Here is a 20,398-nt window from a genome sequence, read left to right as displayed (position 1 = left end):
TACAGAGCTTTAACAGAACAGCAGCTGTGAAACAGGAAGACGTAGTGTGGGCAGCCTGGGGAGACCTGGTTTCTAACATAGCTTCACCCTCTTGCTTTCTGTGACTCTGGGCAAGTCACGACCTCTAGCCACCTTTCTTTCCCGTATTATTATTTTTAATTCTGAAATGCTGTGACTGTATTGCATCCTTAATTGAGGTCCCTTTCCTGAATGAATTTATAATCTAATTGGTGATATAAGCCTACTGTCATAAGCCAATTAGAGACCCAAACAAGTGCTGAAAGGCCTTTCATGGTGGAGAACTGAAAATGACCCTGACGACAAAATCTGATTTACAAAGTGAGGCGCAGGAGGGCACGCGTCTCCAATGCTTGCCTTGGGGTTCAGACTCACGGGCTCTGTCGGGCTTGATTTGGTGTAGCAATATTTTGGAGATGATGATTCAACCAGTGGTTTGTCTAAACCTGTGTAAGGGGGCACCTTCTAATATATTGTTCCCTGCTGTAAGTAAAGTTAATATGCACAAAATTCAAATATTACATAAAACAGTGCCATCCTTTGCTTTACTAAACTATTCTCTATTTTCTAAAGTCTTCATCATGAGTTTCCTTTAAACTGGGAATTTGCCATGAACTACGCATACATCCGAATTACACATATTCAGGTATACCTAACACCTGTGGAAGAAGGTGAACTTGAGTTGTGTGCTCTTAGTGTAGCAGTGCTTCTTTTGAATGAGAATGACCGATGCTAAAGATGTAAAATAACTTAGAAAATAAAAGCCTGATGAAGGACGCTGGCTGGTATTAGCTATTGTCTATGAGCTTGGAGAAAATGACTTATGTATAAGCAATAATAATTATCTATAACTACTTTTCACATCTTACTGACTCTAGGGCATGGCTGTCTCTACTAATCTTACTAATACCACATGTCACTTCAACACTGATATTCATTTAAAGTCAGGGATAGATCTGTAATAAACAATTACACGAAAATAAAAATCAGGGCCCTATTCAGGCAATGCCCAGTGAAAGCCCTTAATAATGTGGTTCTTGTCGCAACCCGGACAAAGCTTACAACACAGTCGTTGCAATATCGACCTGGTATTTTCCGACTAAGACAGGTGGGAATCCGTCTGTGAGCCCTCACCCAGATTCTTCTAGTCATCTTGCTTCCTGCATCAGGATTTAAGAAATCAGGGAGAGGGTAAGGATAGGAGGAAGCGAGCCTAGAGAGGCAGATCACTGGTAAGGTTGCAGGACGATGAAACTCCTGCCCACAACTGCTGTGGGAGAGAAATGAACGTCATCCTAGTGTGGATGTTGCTGGCTCAGGGAGGGGACCTGATTCCCAGTCATTCAAAGTCCTGGATCAGCTAGATCTCATGCCTTTCTCTGATTCTCTCCGAAAAGTAATTTCTTTACTCAGTAAAGCCCACTTGAGTCACTAGAATCCTAAGATATGACACAATTTTGTCTCTGCTTAAGTTGTTCATATATATGTTTTATCTCCCTTAGTAGACTGTCAGCTTCCTGAGGTTAACTTTATGTTTTAATTCACTTCTCTAACTCCCAGTGTCTTGCTCTAGGGAGACACTCAATAAACATTAGTTGAATACATGACTAAATGCATGACATACAGGTTTGCTAAATCAAGGCAGGAAAAATGCTGTTGGAGCGTCTATGCAAATTCTGAGATTTTATCATCTGACTAAATTAATATAAATGTTGATTCTTTGAAGTGTGAACTGTAGAATGTGAGCTCTGCCAATAGCAGAAAACTTTCTTAAAGTCTCCCTTTTTGCTGTGCATGCTCCTAGGCACTCAGTCCAGAGCTTGCATCCAAAACAATCAAAGCTAAGAAATTTGGTTGGAAATAAATCAGGTCTTCACCATCAGAGACGATTAAGATTAATACACTGCCTGAGGCAGCCTCCTGTGCATCCTCATCTCCGAAGGGGTTTACTAATACCGCACCCAATTCTTCCTCATCTCAGAAGCCCATGAAAGCATTATAACTGGACGGTTATAGTCCCCTGGGCGGCTATACTCTTCTCTAACCAGGTGTATACTACTTTAATTTTCCCTTTCCCAAAACAAAACAACAAAATAAAACTCCACCAAGTAGCTAAACTACATTCAAATATCCATACAATTCTAACCGTGGGAATCTGAATAACCTCAGTCTTCCAGAAATTTAATTTCCAGGGTTCCCCATCCCAGTGGACAATGGAAGAAAATGGGTCTCAATGTCACAAACTTCAGCACCTCTCAAGAAGCTAATTAAATCTCCTAGGACTCCCTCACCCACACCCTCAGAAATTTGAAGAGTGTGCAAAATCCAAACGCAATTCAACACCATTACAATAAGAGCCCTTTACTTACACAAAGCTTCATCTTGAATTTCTTTGTCTCTTTCCCCCCACAGAGCAGTAAATTTCCAAATTCCCCAAAGGTCATGAGTTTGGCAGTGGAACAACGGCATCGCGAGCTCGGGCCTTGGTGAGAGGGTTTGCCCCTCTCTAGGCCATGCTGTGGGGCTGCTGTCTCTTTTGGCAGCTCCAGGTGTCATCGGAGGGGATGAGCACTGGTTGCTGAGGGAAACTCAGGCTCTGAGGGGTGGTGGACCACCGGGTACCTGCAACCCAGATTGGGAGGCATTGACCCTGACCTTCTGGCTTCGAGGTGCTGCCCCATGTGGACTGCCTACGAAGGAAAGTCCTATAGTTCTCTAGTGTTAGAGGAGGTTTCTATCTATTCACAAAAGGAAGAATGATCCCAACCCCTTCCAAGCAGCTTGGAAATGAAAGGGGAAGGGAAATAGCACTTGCTGTACACTTTGTTACACATGCCAGTCATCAGGCTGCGTGTCTTACAGTTCATCTTCATGCAACCTGTACAAAGCAGAGACAACTACTCCATTTAAAGACCAACTGAAACTGAAAAGGACTTCCTCAAAATGACATAGCTACTACATTATGGATGCAGAATTCAAACGCAGGCCTGTCTGGTTCTTAAATCCAGGCTCTCACCATACACCATGTTGCCTTTCAAAAGGAAGAAGTGGTTTTGAGGTACAAAGTATAGCTTGTCCTTTTTGTAGAGACTCTTGACTCATCCTTTTTGTTACAGACTTGGGTCATAACATCCACTTACTCATAATGTGGCCCTTTTCTGCCCTGGGCTCACGTCCATAAAGTGGGGACCAGGTAACGCACGTCTATCTAGCAGTTATATCATACGCAGCGAATGATTAACAGATGGATGAATGAATCTGAGTCACTGGGTGACAGAGTCAATGAATGAATGAAAGTGAGAAGTCCAGATCAGGATTGAATCAGCAATCTTGGCTTTACTAAAGCAGTGCATCTTAATCACTACTTTTTAAAAAATCTGTGCCGTGTGACAATTTGATATCTGAAGAAAAAGCCTGCGTGTGTGATGGTGGCCTGGGCTTTTTCAAAGACACAGCCAGCCGCCCACCTGACATAATGCTGGTTTCTATGCGCCACTGAACTTGGCCTGAAGCCAAGACTTCCTTTGGAAGTATCCAGCTTAGGGAAACATTTTAAAGAGATAGTTATTAGGGCAAATAAGAGTTACTTTACCTTCCTGTTTGCATTCTGAAAGTGAATCACATTCTCAAAGTCAGAAAGTAAGGAAAATGAAACATTGTCCTACTCTGAGTTTTAAAAATGAAATGTTGATTGTTTACAGAAGAGACGATTAATTCAGGCAATAAAAATTGAACTGCTTTGTGTTGCCTAAAGAAGCTAATTAAAACGTGGCCAAGCAGTGCTTATCCACTCAGAGGTGTCCTACAGGCCTTTAGACTTCCGCAGCACAGGTAATCCCACCCCTTCCGGCTAGTACACCAGGTGTCAGGCCCTGCAAGCAGAAACGGTTCCTGCCCTTCTCCGTCTTCCACTGTTCAGGGCATCCTGGTCAGTTGCTCCGTATACTGTGCACAAAATGAGGTGATGAGACACCTCTGACCAACTAAACTATGAGAGGGAGGTCATAACGCCTACTGGCCGCTTTAAACCCCATCTAACTTACTTTGGTATGATCCTACAGTTACTAAGCCCGGGGCCTTCACGCTCTCTCCACTCAGAATACACTTTCAGCTATTGTAAGGAAGCCAAAGATAAACCGGCTTCTGCATAATGAAACACTAATCCCCAGAGCTTGACGCCCACGACACAAATGAACGCTAGACAGCAGATAACCAAATGTCTAGACTTATTCAAACCTGTCTCTCGTAGTTCAAGCTTGCACACACTGTTTCACCAGCTTATGAACCATAAACTGGTTTAAAACACGCATAACAGAAGAACAAAGAACTAAACCCAGTAGAACCTCTTCACTTGGGCCTCCTTATCTGAGGTAATTTGTGTTCATTCATCTATCTAAACACCAGTTTATTAACATAATATGCAGTTTGAAGCCTTTGAAAGAGATGATGACCTTTGTCCTTCCTTTCACTAAACATTGGTAGACCCGGAATATTCCTAATAAGTCCTTTTTCTGGGTCCTTAACCTTAAATTGATAAGGTTGTACAATTTGAGGATCTGTGGGTTTGAGTCCAGCACAACAGCCTGAAGGTACGGCTCTCTGGATCCTAGACTGATACTATCAGCTGTAACTGGCTGAGTGCACTGCATCTCAGGCACTGTACCCGGAGCCCAGAACGCAACCTCGTTTCCTTTTTATAACACCTCTCCAAGGTACCCATCTTCCTAGCCGTGATACCAGTGAGTCCTCTGGCAAATTATCCATGCCTTGGTTCCTCCAAGGGAAGTAATAATATTTAAAACATCAAAGGTTAAACAAAATAAAAATTGGTCAGTTAATAGGAGTAAAACAACAGTTGATATATGCACTGTATTATTCTAATGGAAATAATTCATTTTTCTTTTATGTCTTTGTCAAGGTACCTCTTAAAAATAATTTATAATAAAAGTAAAAACTGAATAGAAATTCTGGATCACTTTCAAAGAATTTAGATATTGCTATGGAATGCCTCATTGATTTGTATCCCAATAGAATGTACCGATTCATATAAAGGTATCTTTAGCACTTACTTTTATTATGCACATATATAAAATTCATTAAGAAAAGTGACAATCTAAGCATATTATATCTCTTTCTCACAAGTAATTTTATGGTACAATTGGAGGATCCAAAGGAATTATTTCAATATCTAAGCCTCAGCCTTCCCTCGGCCGGTGGGAACAAGAGCTCCGTGGGGAACGAAGGCAGCAGCAGCCACAGGAAGGGTCCGCAAGCAAGTCTCGCTGCCCTGGGCTCCCACAAACCCCGCTGTAGGTAAGAGCCGGCCACCACAGGTGGCAAGTTCAGTCCACCCTTCACCTGTCCAGTGGAGACAAGGTAAATCAAGTAACGTTTTCATTAATGGAAGAAACCTTAGTATAGCCAACACAGATGCTCGACCTCATTTGTGCCACTGTTACGGAGAGTCTTCCTGCCCCAAGTATGGAGCAGATGGGGCTCTGAGAGTCCCCCTCCCCTGCCTCTCTCCTGGAAATGACAATTCACTCAAGGCAGGGAAAAAATGGAGAAAAACTTTCAGATATTTCCTTCTCCCCTCAAATGAGTGAGAATTCTGCGCAGTGTGGGGGGAAAGGGCCCATTCATAAGTCAATAATGCAAACAGAACTGTAGGTAAAATGTTTAATGTATTCATGGGAAAAAAAATCAGGTTTCCTTGGTCATCCATTTTACATTTAGTGTGCCAATAACAAGTGGTCATTATCTAGTTTCTATAAAGTAGTGTTTACGAATTGAAAAACATTTTAGACAGTAATTTCTATGGCTATGCAGATAGTAATTTCTATAACTTACTTTCTTAAAAAGATCCCATAATTTAGTGTTAATTACTGTAAAATGACTTTCTACAACATTTATTTTTTAACTGGTGCAATAATTAATACTGTATTCCACATCTCCTTTCCTTTGTACCTGCTATCTGCATGGCCTTTTAAAGACAAAGCTTTTGCCAGAACCATGGAGATGTAATTGAGCGATCTGTGAAAAATGAGGGAAAACAATGCCCACCTTACAGGGTTGTTGTGGGGACTGAACGAGACGACGCGCACACAGCACTTAGGGTAACGCCTGGTACAAATTAAGTATGCCATGAATGTCAGCTATACTGTTCCTCTCAGCATGTAAATTCTATTTAATAGAAAAGTGTTTTCGAAAGAAATTTCCAACTTTCTTGTAAACCATAAATTTTGAAATCACTTACTGCATACAACATCTCAGACACCTCTGACTTCTACCCGGCTTTCAACGTGCTTCTTTTGTGCTTTCTGCCTCTTTCCCCTCGTGTGGAGCTGCGCTACACGCCACAGGTCTGCGCCCCCGGCACACCTGCAGGTCCGGGAAGCAGGAGCCCCACTTCACCGGCAGTGGAGCACTCAGCAGAAGGTGGCTTCCTACCTTGCATGGGATAGGCTTTCAGTAAGTATTTACTAAATGAATAAATGAAAACACGAGTGAATAAATAAAGGCGTGATGAAACAGACCCTGGGGCCCCACAGGCACCTCCTCTACCCATATTTTAATCTTTTTGTCAACTTCTAAAATGAACGTTTAGTGTTTCTTTCATAAGCCCCACATTGTCAACTGTATAGAATATAAATGAGAAAAAGAAAGAAAAAAGTGATTGATGGTGAAAAGGAAAAGGTCCATCCCATCTGGACTGGCTCGTTACTCATATTAGTGGCTCCATCCCCAGTCTGTTCCATGAATGACATTTCTGGGACATTTGGAAGGTTTTTTTGTCACAAAGGTGAGAAAAACCCCAATAATCTCTGAGCCATAGTTCTTGAGGGAAACCAGAATAAAAAACCATTTGACCATACATCTACTTTAACAGAGGGAATCACAACTTTTCTGTGGCCTGCCCTGGTATTCGGTTTGTGAATACTATACGTAGCTACCAAACAAATGATGGGTGTCATTTTGGTTTGAATTACAAATCCATGACTCTGTCCCTAAGAAAGGCAATCACAAATGATCAACACCTCATACTTAAGGATTCTGCCATTCCGTGCAACACCTCCCGTGCAGATATCTGAGCAAGATCGTGAGTGTACGTTCACTAGAATAGTACAAACTCTACAATGTCACTGTGTAGTAAACTAGCAGTGATGATCGACCCGAGTCAAATTGTATTCAGTTACAATAATTTATACTAATTTCTACTTTTTGACAATTTACAGACTCTATTACAGAAGGTCAGGCCTATATACGTCTAGCATGAGATAATGATTGGTAGTTTGGGGCTTCTAGGCTTGGGCTTATTATTAAGAAAAGACAAACTTGAACAAAATGGGACTTCTAGGTCTAGAATTTGGTTCCCCAGCTTTCCCCCTGCCAGTACCCTACTTCATCCTTCGAGACTTGGTTCAACAGTGAAGTTCTCAGAGGTCCTTCATACTGATTCTACCTTTAACTGCAGGGCTCTTGAGGTTAAAAACTATGAAAATGAATGAATGAATGGAGTGAGCAAAGGTGGTTAATGGGGAATGGGTCAAATCACTCTGGTCCAGCAAAAGGCTAAGAAGAGAATGCTATCCTAGAGCTACAGAAAGATATTTGGCACACAATAGGTACTGAAATTGTTCATTAGATAAAAGAATTAATAATCCTTCTTGTTAAACTATTTATATTTAATAGGTAATTTCTCTAATTATTCTTTTTATCAAAGTAGATATAGTGTTTCCTTGTGCTATTATTTTCGTTTTCTAAACTATGAATCTCAGGTTTCCTGTGAAAAGTTATTGTAGTTGTACAGAAATGAATTTTGTCCGGTTTTATTGAGAAATAATTAACATACATCACTGTGTGGGGTCTCTCCAAAAGGTATTCAGCCAAGTAATATGAAAAATAGAGATACTTATTAAAGAAGATACAAGATACAAGAAGCATTGTACATAGGACAATGACGCCTCAGTCCCCTTCAAAGTAGGCACCATAGAACCTCACACAGTCCTCCCAGCATCTCTTCCATTGTTCAAAACACTCTGCAAAATCCTTTGTTGGAATCGTCAATTGTCTCAACATATTTTCCTCAATTTCATCGACGGTCTGAAATCTCTTCCCTTTCAAAAGTGATTTTAGTTTTGAGAAAAGCCAAAAGTCACAGGGAGCCAATCTGGGCTGTAGAGGGGCCGAGTCACCTGGGTGAATTTACATTTCACCAAAAATCTCTCCACAAGACATGACGCATGAGTGGGCGCGTTGTTCTGACGAAGCTGCCGATCGCCAGTTGCCCATAGCTGTGGCCATTTTCGTTGTATTGCATCTCTCAACTGATGAAGAACATTGAAGTAGTACTCCTTATTAACTGTTTGGCCTGGAGGATGGACAACACCTTCCCAATCAAAAGACACAGTTCACATGGTCTTGATCTTGCTGTGGCTTTGCCGCACCTTCTTCAGGCACGAAGAACCAGGCGACTTCCATTGGGACAGCTGTGCCTTCATTTCTGGATTGTAGCCATAGACCCACAATTCATCTCTGGTGACAACCTTCTTGAGGAGATCTGGGTCATTGGGAGCAGTTTGAATGAAGTCATTAGCAACTGCAGCACAATGTTCCTTCTGCTCCAGTGGCAGAAGCCACAGAACGAATTTTGCCATGACGCATTTCACACCAAATCCTGCATCAAAACCTTGGTCACAGTAGTTTCTGGAATCCTCAGATCAGCTTCTAGTTCTCACACTATCCGTCCCCAATCTTTGTTGATTGCAACCCGTACATGTTTAACATTCTCAGGTGTTCTGCTTGCTGCAGGCCTTCCTGAAGTGGACCAATTTCAACAGGTTCTCGACCATCTCTGAAGCGTTTGCTTTTATTTGAGACTCACTCATTGCATCGTCCCTGAAAGCCTTCTGAATGAGCCAAATAGTTTCTGAGGAGGAATGTTCAAGCTTAACGCAAAATCTTATGCAGATTTGTTGCTCTACTTGCTCAGTCATTTTGAATGTGACGGCCACTCAGTACACATTCTCCCTCAATGGCGTCTACCGCCCCCACTGACTAGTACAGCAGAGTCGTCCTCGTTCACTCTTGTGCATTCCAGTCCACTCTCCTTGGCATCGACGTTGTGCAAACCATTCTCATTATATTAACAATGGCTGGACTTTTTCTGGGCAGACCTTGTGTAAGTTTAAAGTGTACAGCATGATGGTTTGATTTATATATATTATGAAGTGAGTACCACAATAGGTTCAGCCAACGTCTATCTCCTCATATAGATGCAATAAAAAGGGAAGAAAGAAGAAAAGAATAAAGGAAAAAAATGTCTCCTTGTGAGGAGAACTCAGATTAACTGTCTGAAACAACTGTCCCGTCGTATGTCACAGACAGCAGCGGGAGCCGCAGTCATCACGTACACTACATGCCTAGTACCTAAGAAATGAACATTGTTTGGACCCACTGGCTCTTCTTAACTGCCACTCCCCCACTCTCAGTAGAGCACTCTGGCTTTCAGAACTGCTTGGGCTGTGGTATAAAGGGGAAAGTGCCACAACTGACTGCACTACACGGAATATGTCAGATCAGACGGGACAGAGAAGCTGGACCACTCATGAGATTTGGCCAGTCTGACCACGCACTACTCAGAACACTAAGAGTTGTAGGTGTTAATGGTAACAACTTAGTGTAAATGAAGTAATGAACTTGTGTTTGCTCCTTAGATATGGAGTATTAGCTTGAAGTGAACACCAGTCATGGTCTGAAATTTGGCTGTGTTCCAATTACAGGACATTTGGACGGATGGAGCTTAACACACAGCATCTAGTGGGAACTTTGTGATTGTCCCCAGCTGGGACACTACTGTTGATATGTCCACGGAGCCTTCACTGACCCACCCCTCCCCTCCATGTACCAGCTGTGATTGTGTTCAGTTACGTGACTACTCTCGCTAAGCCCCCAGTTCCTCTCCTATGGAATGAGGATAATCACAGCACACACACCTTACAGTCGCCGTGAGCCTCTGAAGAGCTGATACACGCGGATGTTTTAGTGCAGTGGTTGGTACGTAACAAGCACTCAATAAATGTTACCTCTTATAATCATTATTGTTGTAACTAATAACCAGGCCTGTTCTTATGATAATTCTGTTACTATCTACTCATCTGCCCAGTAATTATTTAATTTTTCTGAGTATATTTTGTAAATTTTAAAATGAATTTAGAATGAATGATTTAAAATGTCCAAACAGCTTGTAATAAATGAGAACATTCTCCCCCATTGTTGGGTGTTGGGGTATGCATGGGAGGGGACCTAGGCCTCAGTGGTGACATTCTCAAAGGGTACAAAGCCAAGGCTGGTCCACATTCTATATTTCCCTTTGGAAAGATTGGCAAATATGACAACCAAGGGTGTAAGGGGAGCCTTGAGGGGAAAGGCACATGAGGAGAACAGCTGAATGCATGCGGGAAATCGCTGTCCAAGTCTGCCATCCAGGTACTGGAGCAAGTGAGGCTGGGCTGGAGGGTACAAGAGCCAGTGACACATCTGAAGGCATCTTGGGGCTCTCTGCCAGCATTTGGCAAAGTCCACTCCTCTACGCCAGCCACCCCCACTCCCAGCGGAGGGCAGTGGGAGTGTGTGGAGGTGGTGACAGACAAGTAACTGCTCATCCTATTACCTACAGAGTTTTTGAAGGGCAAGACCGCATTCTTTATCAGGCCAGTTGGCCTGACCAGAAGGCGTTTAGTTCCGGTGCAGAGAGAGACAAGGACCAGGGATGGCTTGGGAGGACAATGACCTTTCTACAGCATACACAACACACGACACACTGCTGCCTTGGAAGACAGAGCCCACATGTACTCAGCTCAGCTGCAGTGTAAGTGTACTCTGAAAACCACAGAGTCCCACGTGAATGTAAATTATGTGAATCCTCACTAAATCACCTCACTCAAGTGGGAACGGCAGCAGTGCTCTCCATAAATAGGAGCTGGCATGGTCCACGCTGCATTTTACGTCTGTGGTATCCAGGCGGCTGCAGAGATGGTGGTATGACTTTCACCGTCTCTGGGGACTTTCAAACAAATGAGCAAACTCAGAAACAGTCCCAGGATGCCAACTTTCTAAATAAATATTAAAATGCTCCTACCTGCATCACTTAAGAGGTTGAGGATGTGGGGTGGGGAGACGTGATAGCAAACATCTGCATGTTTTGATGTAACAACAGCTCGGCTGTGAGACAATACGGTGTTAGGAAGACCGTCTCAGAGGCTATGCTGGTGTTCCGAGTGTATCTACAGAGGACGCGCGGAGGCAGACACCCGTAAGTGAGTTTGCTTCTCTACCCCAAAGGGAGGGAGCCCAGCGCCAAACAATCTGCACTCAATAGTAACCCTGAAGCTGACTAATTTGTATTCACTGTGACATTCCTTACTCTCAGACCTGAAGATGTTATTAGAAAGTGAGAAAACAGACATTCCTTTTGGGAAGCTGGAAGATGGCTTTACAGTCTAAGTTGCCACTAGATATAACGACCCATAAAAATAACTTGGGAGGCAATTACCTTCAACCAGCACATGTAAAACCTGCAAGTCACAGACTGGGCCTCTCTCGTGTGCACTTTCGTTAAAGATTTAAACTGCTAAGAGACAAAACCCGAAAACGTGTACACAGGCCATCTAATTTTGCATAATTCCTCATTAGTTGCATAGCTGATTGTCGCCCCATCTGACTCTGATTTCCATGTGATGTAAGTGCATGTCCTGGCTTATGGCACAAGAAAAAGCTCTGCCTGGGTATCAGGGCTTCTCATTTTGAGTCACACACGAAACCATGAGGTTCCCAGTTGGATTTCAGGAGAAGCACATGAGGATGGGGACAGCTTTGTGTTTATTTGTTAGGCTAATCCATCGCAGGTGCCGGGGTGCCCTGAGCTTTTTAACAACAGTTGTCTCTGGCCCTCCTGGTTTAGGTTTTTATCTAATATGGTGTGAGAAGACATAAATTCACATGCATCTAAGGATGAGATTATTCAAATTAAAACAATTACATCACCTGTCACCCACATATCAATCACTGGCGTCATTTTAACAGTGCCAAGGACACAGAGGGATAAAAAGAGCAAAATAACTTATTGCACTAACAGTTACATTTGCCCATATGTCTCCTTAAATAAACAATGACTGGAATATGTCATTTTTAAGTAAGAGATTTGTATGGCTCTGAGATTAGGGGATGAAGAGCAATGTATACACTTCTGGGCTTGAGTCTCTCCTTTTCCTCTGAGTGGGCTTTTTTCCAAAAATATTTTGAACATAAAAAGCTGCAGAGATCAACACCGGGATGCCTGCTGCTTTCTAAGATTGTACACAGGCCCAAGGGTGAGGGCGAGGGCACACTCGCGCAGCCTCCCGCGTGGGGGTGTGAGCGTGCACACGTGTGCAGGAGCGACCGTGCACACACATCCTGTCTACGAAGCAGACAGTAATCAGGACGACCACGGCTATGACAAAGAAAAACCGATCACAATAAAGTCGCAAGTGGGTGACTTTCTATGGAAATAAAGAGGGAAAACATGCATTTTGGCTGAGATTGACCTTTAAGCCCATTTCATGGCCACTACACGTATATTTCTTCTAATATTCTAATTTCACATCTGTTGCAAAGTGCTTAAATAGGATATTTATCTTCTGAAGTACATAGGGGTTTGGTTTTTTTGCCTCTGTATGTGAGAAAGAATGGCTAAATCACAAGCTGGAACAGAACTGCCTCGGCCTGCTGCCAACAGTTACCCTTGGAGAGGGCCACTCGTTCCTCTGAATTTTCAGAAACGGCGGTGTTGGGGTGGGGGACTTTGCATCAAGAAATGTCAGACACCTGAGCTGTTTGGTGAGCAAATGTTCTGCCAACCAAGCGGCTTCAGTGGGCTCACAGCACAGTGCAGGTGAGCGAGAGGGAGCTGCGTGTAGGAGGTGTGGGCGTGTGATGTCGTTTATACCAGAGCACAGGGCACACCTCTCTTCTCCACCTACCTGGTATCATAAAAGCTCCTGTTCTGGCTCCTCTTCTGATACCTTCCTAAACCTCTGCTTCAGACGAAGGGAGCTCTGAGACAGCTAGGCTGTGGTTAGTGACTCTTGCTTTTTAACTCTTCAGGTTTCCCCCTGCTCAGAGAGAGGGTCTGAGTCCCTCGAGCCCTGGCAACTCATTGTCAGGGGATCCTGTTCCTACCGCTGCAGTGAAATCTTCCTAAAAAACACAGGGGCAGCAATAGTGAGAGGTCCTGCCAGTCGCCAAGCAAATCAGTGACAAGCCTGGAATCCACCCAACCAGGCACTCTGGCATTATAAGGACCCAGGTGCAAATCCTTTCCTTTCAGGAAAGCCTCCTCAGGTGGGAAGACGCTACAGAAAACAGACACAGGACAACCAGGGGGCTCAGTACTCACGGAGAGATGCGGAGTGGTTGTTGTGTTTTGTCTTTTATCTGTATTATTTCTGTCCTCTCCACTTTTCTGACCCAGGCCAATGTGATCTAATTTTAGTTCTTCCATATTTTCAAGAAAGAAAGAAGCCAGAATGTTAAAAGTTCACTACTGAAAAATACTTTATTTTCAGTAAGGAGCTTTTAAAAGAAAATGTTGTCTTAGCAACTTTGAAATATATAATGCGGAGTAACTGACTGTAACTGCTCTGCTGTGCGTTAGCTCTCCAGGACGTACTTATCTAACAGCCGCAAGTCTGTGCCCTTAATCTCTCTCCAGTCCCCTTACTAACCCCAGCTCTCTGTAGATCTTCGCTAAGGCGGTAGTCACGCTGCAATACACAAGTGTATGAAATCAACATCTCATACACCTTAGAACTTAACAGAGCCTTGTGTGTCAACTACACCCCAATATAATGAATAGTACTGTTATATGATATCTGATCTGATTCAGGTAATGAATTTTGAAGTGAGAAGTCTAAAATTTATTTTTAATGAAGGGATAATTAGCAATAGGGCTGGGAAAAGGGAATTCTTATAATCATGCACCAATCTTTGAATAATATTTCACTTGTTAATCAACATGTCTAAAAATTGGAGTGCTGCCTCTGATCTATTATTGTTCACGCATGATCTCAACAGTCTTGAAATTCTTCTAGTCACTCTGCATCAGGCTATTTTTAATGACTTCGGTTTGGCCCATCTTTGCCGTCTTTTACAGAGTGAGATCTCATTACCAATCAGTCATAACCTCTCATTATTCTGAAGATGCAAATGTCATAAATGAAGGACTAGCCTCTTCAGTCGTTCCTACACGAAAATCTCCTAAAGAACTTAGATCCTGTCATTAATCAACCAGTCACCCTGGGTCCTAACTCAAGGCTGGGCCACGATGTTCTCGTGATCTGACCACAAGGAATGCCAGCTCCCAGCATTTCTACTATCACGGGCTTGAAGACTTCTCACATGTGATATTAGAATAGATTGGGATTTGAGGTGCTCCCTTAGGGTCCAAGAGAATTTGCAGCTACTTGCTGCTGGCTATGGCATTGCTGATGAGTGAGGCAGAGGCCTAGAGAGAAGGAGGGCAATTTAGGGTGCACAGGTCCTAACCTTGTCCACAAGCTCTCAAGGGCTACCTGAGGACAGGGAGGGAGAAGAGACAAGGGGAAGTTTTATGAGTGCAGAGAAGTTAATTAAAGAGGGTTCCAGGAAAGTATAGTGATCCTAACGTCGCAAGCTGGAGGCTGTTGGTGTAATGCATCCTCATGCGAGCCCATTCATCCTACCTGACTATTATAACGAATAATGATGTTCTTAAGAGTCACTTTTCTTAACAGAATGTGCATCTGAGCTGCTCAAAACCAATGAAGCTTGTTTGGACTAGCCTTACAAGAGTACTAACTCAGGCCCGAGCACTAAGCCTACACAGCTTTGTAAGAACCCATTATACAAAGAAAGTCCTTTTCACTTCTCAAAGCACTTCTGCATCCTTGACATCATATGATTCTCCAGACAATCCCATAATATTGGATGAGCAGGTGTGCTAAATCACGTAATTCAAGACCAGAGAGGCTAAGTGGTTTTTGTCTAATGTAGACAGAAGCTGGCAGCCTAACTCAGCCTGGAACTCAGGATTTCTGACTTTCACTTTCTTTTGTAATTAATTGTTGCTACAATATAATTGCTCCTACATGCCAAATCAGAGCTATGTGTTCAAATGAAGGCAGGAAAGAATCATGTAAGTGCGTGTGTTTAGTGTGTAGGACAGGTCTGCACACACAATCACTCAGTGATCTGAACCTGCCCACAGGGCTCACCTGGGAAATCTCAGTGGAGGAGAGGTTTTCCTCCGCCACTCTCCCGAGCTGCCGAAGGCTGGCTTACTGACTGCCCCTCTCCCAGGTGACCTAGGCTGCACTGGCAGATCTTGGCTACGGGATACGAGAATTGAGTCGACTTCCTTCCAGGACTTGCCCAACAATCCAGGCTCGGGCACACACCCACTTACGCCCTACAACAAAGTGGCCATTTCAGGGAGAACTGACTGACATTCTCCATGCTGTCCTCATCTGGCCTCCCATTTAGAGTGGGGCTTGGAGGAGTGTTTAAGGAGCCTCCAGAAGATCGGGCTGGACATGGCTTTGACAGAGAGGATCAGCTGGGATCTCTGACTGACTAGGAGTCAAGGTGAAGAGAAGAGAGAAGTGTTCCAGGGAAGAAGGCATGTGGGTGCTCCATGACTCTCCTAAGGAGTTCATGGGCTGGGCCATTCAGAACTATCCGGAAAACTCAGCAGCTTTGGCTGGGCCGGAAGCAACCCCACGGCTGCTGCTGTAACCACCGAGGGTGCTGGGTCTGGGCGAGTGCACTCTGCGCCCAGGGCCACGATGAATGGTGGCTCCTGGTGCCCTTGCAGACTGTTCCGTAACGTGCCCATTGCTCAGTCAGGCCAAAGTGGAACAGTCGTCCAGCTACTACTGCCTTTCTTCCCCGTAAAATGCTACCAAGTACGAGATCTCCTAATTCTCCCCTATTTTAAAGTGCCCAAATGCTTGACTCGGGGTTTCACGGGCCAGAGCGAAAACAGTATCTGCAAGTGCTTTCTGTTTCCGGAACCCTGTGTACCCACAAGCTTCACACTGGGAAAAAGAACATACTTGGTCTCGCTGTGCCGAGTTTACCAAAAGCGGCCCACCACACACTTGCATTCCTCCCTCCCGTGTATTAGCTTAAAATGCCTTTTTGTAGAGCAGCATTTTAGCAGTGTTTACTGCGTAACTTACTGTCTGGGAATGCTCCAAATATATTAGAGTGGCCCAAAAGTCTGGCTGTAGGTCCAGGTTACCTGGTAGCGAGCAGTAGCAAAGCACAATTCACACCCCCTCGCGCCCTGCAGATCCTCCACACCTTCTTAGTCATCCTTCGGCTTTTTCTTTTTTCCTTCTAAACAGTAGATTTCAGATGTTTTTATAAACTTTCCTGTTGTCATCTGGGTCCCTAAAGCTTCAACATGGACATTTGTCTGGTAAATACCAAAGAGTTTATTATTAGATTTACTTCTCGGTTCTCGTGATATCCCTTCCACTTGTGTTACTCTTCAAAATTCAGGAACGAGAAGTCATTTGAGAGAAAGGTGGTGGAACCCTGAAACGCGGCTCAGTCCTAGGTCCCTCCATGCCCAGCCTACCCTCCCTCACTCAGTGACAAACGTGGCTGCAATATCAGTCGTGGTCCACAACCCATAACCTGGGCCACTTCGACGTGACCCTGTGTTCCAGCGTGAAGAGGACGTGTGCTCCACATCAGCATGGTGAGATCAGAGAGACTTCAAAGCCAGCCTCAAGATGCTACAGGCTGGTATTAACCACTGTCTGCCGCAAGCATATGGGAATAGACAGGCTGGAGCAGATCACAAGTAAAGACTCAGTGGCATATTTGCCCACAATACTGCTATAGTGGCATAGCGTAGAGGGAGTGCGAGGCAAGGCATTCAACCACTATTTCACTCTGGATCATTTGGGGCTGGGGGTGGGGGTGCGGGTGGGGAATCTGCAAACCTTGTGAGGACAGAAGGCAACATTGCTTCAAAGTTATGAGTAATGAGCCACTTTGGGGGAAGGAAGCTGATTCTGTCATTCATTCTGACAGGGCCTCTTCACAGAAAGGGAGAGGGCTGGCGTGGGGGGCAGGTGGGGCAGCGGCACACAGAGAGGACAGAGGATGAGGCCAGCCAGGCGGATGAGAAAGTGCAATTATAGATCTTATGGAGGAGCTGCTGGTAAACCACCCTGGCCAAAGTAAAATGTTGATTGGACCCGTTTTCGGAGGGAAACAGACAGGCTTTCCACAAGCAGATGGATGGCAAATCTCTGGGAGGAGGCTGTGTTGTTCATGTGTGAAATGGAATTAGCCAAAGAGTAAAAGCACCAAGCCATGTATGTAAGCAGGAACCACCTGGCCTGCATGTGGCAGTGGGCCGGGTGTGTGTGTGTGTGTGTACAAGATGGAGAGACATTGGCAGCAAAACCTCTAGCTGAAAACGCCAGGGCCATTAAACCAAAAGAACCTCCACTGGTATCCCTCTCTCTCTCGCTCTTTCTTGCTCTCCTGTTTCCTTTTGTGCTTCCCTCTCTCTCCACCCAGCAGCCTCTAGCTGCTTTCACTCTTCTCCACCTCCTCCATGTATCTTGTCTTGTGGAACTAGAACACTATGAAACTGGGAGTAAAAAATAAACCACAAAAAGGCAGGTTCAGATTAAGCTACCAGAAACAATCGGCCAGCAAAGGACAAAGTCGGAAGAAGCCCCGCCACCTTCCCACCTAAAGCCCCGCTCTTCCTGTGAGGTCTCTCCTCATAAACTGAACTTACTGGGGAGGAAGAGCAGGAGGAATTTTTGTGAAAGCACATGGTCGATCTGGGTCCAAGGGGAAGCCCCACACAGCCTTCCCTGGGGGCCATGGCTTCCTGGACAGATGCGTTAGACATTCCTCACCAGGAATTCTCGTTACTCTTTTTAGGGTAAGGTAACCCCGGTTCCTCAACTTCAGCACCACTGCCATTGTGTACAGGATGACTCTTTGTTGGGGGGGGGGCGCGGTCCTGTGCAGTATGGATGTTTAGTAGCACCCCTGACCTCTCCCTACCAGTTGCTAGGACCACCTCTCCAGTTGTGACAACCAATAATGTCTGTAGACATTGCAAAATGTCCCCAGGGGTGGGGGGAATCAGAACCCCTGAGATAAGCTTTATATAGGGTTAGCTGGTTCCCAGTGAAAAACTACCCTCCTGCTTCTGGCAGGAAGGTTAAACACATAAACATACACACATTCATAAATACACTCCCTCAGCAAAGCTGGTTCCCATTTCTAATTATTCATACTTTCAGTCACCTGATTTGTTGTAAATGCTTCTAAAGCTTGAGCAGAGAACATGAAGGTTTCCATTTTTAAAGGGACCTCAACTGCCTCCAGTGGTTAGGGCACCAAGCCCTGGAAACTTGGATGGAAGCATTCCAGCAGGATGCGACTCCCATTCTTTCATTCAGTTCCACGAAATAATACTGCACACACACGCATGCCTTCTAATCAGGCTCTGCTAACTGTCTGCACCCAAAAGAGAAAGCAGACACATGAAGATGAGTGAAAATGTATCCGCCAGGCTCTGTGGTTGTTTTGAAATACTCTTGATTCCTCACAGATTTTCAGCGACTGGAGGGACGGGGCTGTGGGAAAGAAGGCTTGCTGCACTCTGAATTATTTAGCTGACTCAAATGAATAGATTTTATGCTGCTAAATGTACCTAATGTGGACTTTGATGTTCATAGACTGGGTCTTTTCCACAAGTAAAGTACGGGGGAATAAAAGCGTGAACAAGAGGTGGCCTCTCTTCTCCGGTACGCAGATGCTCCTTAGTAGTTAATATTTCTTAGATGTTGTAAGATTTTACATTCATTTAATACTCACAAGAACTTCGTGAGGTAGCTATTATTATTAAGCCAGGTTTGCAAATGAGGAGACTAGACAAAGACAGACTAAGGATTCACCCCAAGTACAGCATGAGCAGAGGGCAGGGCGGGGACTGGAGCCCAGGCAGGCTCACTCAGTGCCCGCCCATCTAACCAGCGTGCTGGGCCACCCTTTTCTGCTAAAACGGTTACAAAGCTAACTATACTGTCAGGCAGACTGTGGTATTACAAATAGCAAAGGTTACAAATAATGAAGGGATTGGGAGCCCAAAGGAGGGAGATAGTGGATGGCTTTGGAGTTACAAGGGTTTGTGGAGGAGACTGGTGTGTACTGGGTCTCGAAATGTGGGGAGGATTTTGATGGGTAAGGTAGGATGAGGGGAGCATGGGTGCAGGGAGTATTGAAATTGCAGTTGGATTTGCGACTGGCTGGAAAGAAAGCTACTGATGGGAAGTGAAGCAGGGGGAGGCTGGCGAGGCTGACAGAGGTCCCCCTGGCTACCAGTCAGTGCACTGTTGCCTCCTCACTGCCTGTGGAGAGGTTTTGGAGAGGAGGGACACGTGGCTATGGAATGCCTCTCTTCCTGAGAACCAGAGGTTAAACTCCACCTCCCTGCTTCTTCCCCACAGAGACACCCCTCAGTTTTTTCAAGCTCTTTTTTCTTTACTGACTGGGGAGTTTCTCACCGGCACTGCAAAATAGGCAAAGACATCTGACAGCAGGTGATAATGGGATGTTTCGAGTCCGTTTAGATAAAAACAATAGCATCAGAATTTCCCTTGTAATAATAGGACCCGTGTTTCTGCTTTAATTTCGTTTGATCTACATAAGAACTGTGAGCAGGTATGACTGCCTCCTCTAACAAACAGAGAACTGAAGGATGAACAACTGGGTGAGTCCTTTCCCAAGATCACAGGGTGAAAGGGTGTGGGAACAGGGCCCAAACCCAGGTCCCTGGGCTCCCAGTGGAGGCTAATTCCATCACAGCACATCTTAAAGTACATGTGCCTGAAAGGCGTGCCACTCAGGCTAAATCACAGTGAGTCTCAGAGTAAGTAAAGCAACTAAATTTGCCTGGAATGACGTTATTTTTGTGGTGGGTGTTGGGGCTGAGAACAGATTCAAATGTTGAAAGGAAAAAAATTCCTGAAGCTCACTGATGAGTTGCTTGGACCCGATGTCTGTCCCCTCACTTCTAGGGCTAGCCATGGAGAAAACCAGTCAGGGGTGAAGGGGGACATCTGCCCACTATTAATTACATGAGCCACCAAATCTCCCATATTTCTCTTTTCATTTTCCAGAAGAAAGCAACTATTGAAATGAAGCTGTGCAGCTTATTGAAAAATGATGAAGAGGAGAAAGAAGAGAAAGAGGAAGAAGAGGAGGAAGAAGAAGAGGAAGAAGAAGAAAGCACAGAACAAAAAAGGAAAGGAAAAGC

The sequence above is a fragment of the Desmodus rotundus genome, chromosome 3 (assembly GCF_022682495.2).
Source record: "Desmodus rotundus isolate HL8 chromosome 3, HLdesRot8A.1, whole genome shotgun sequence".
In the NCBI taxonomy this organism is placed as follows: Eukaryota; Metazoa; Chordata; class Mammalia; order Chiroptera; family Phyllostomidae; genus Desmodus; species Desmodus rotundus.
This window is presented reverse-complemented; position numbering follows the sequence as displayed.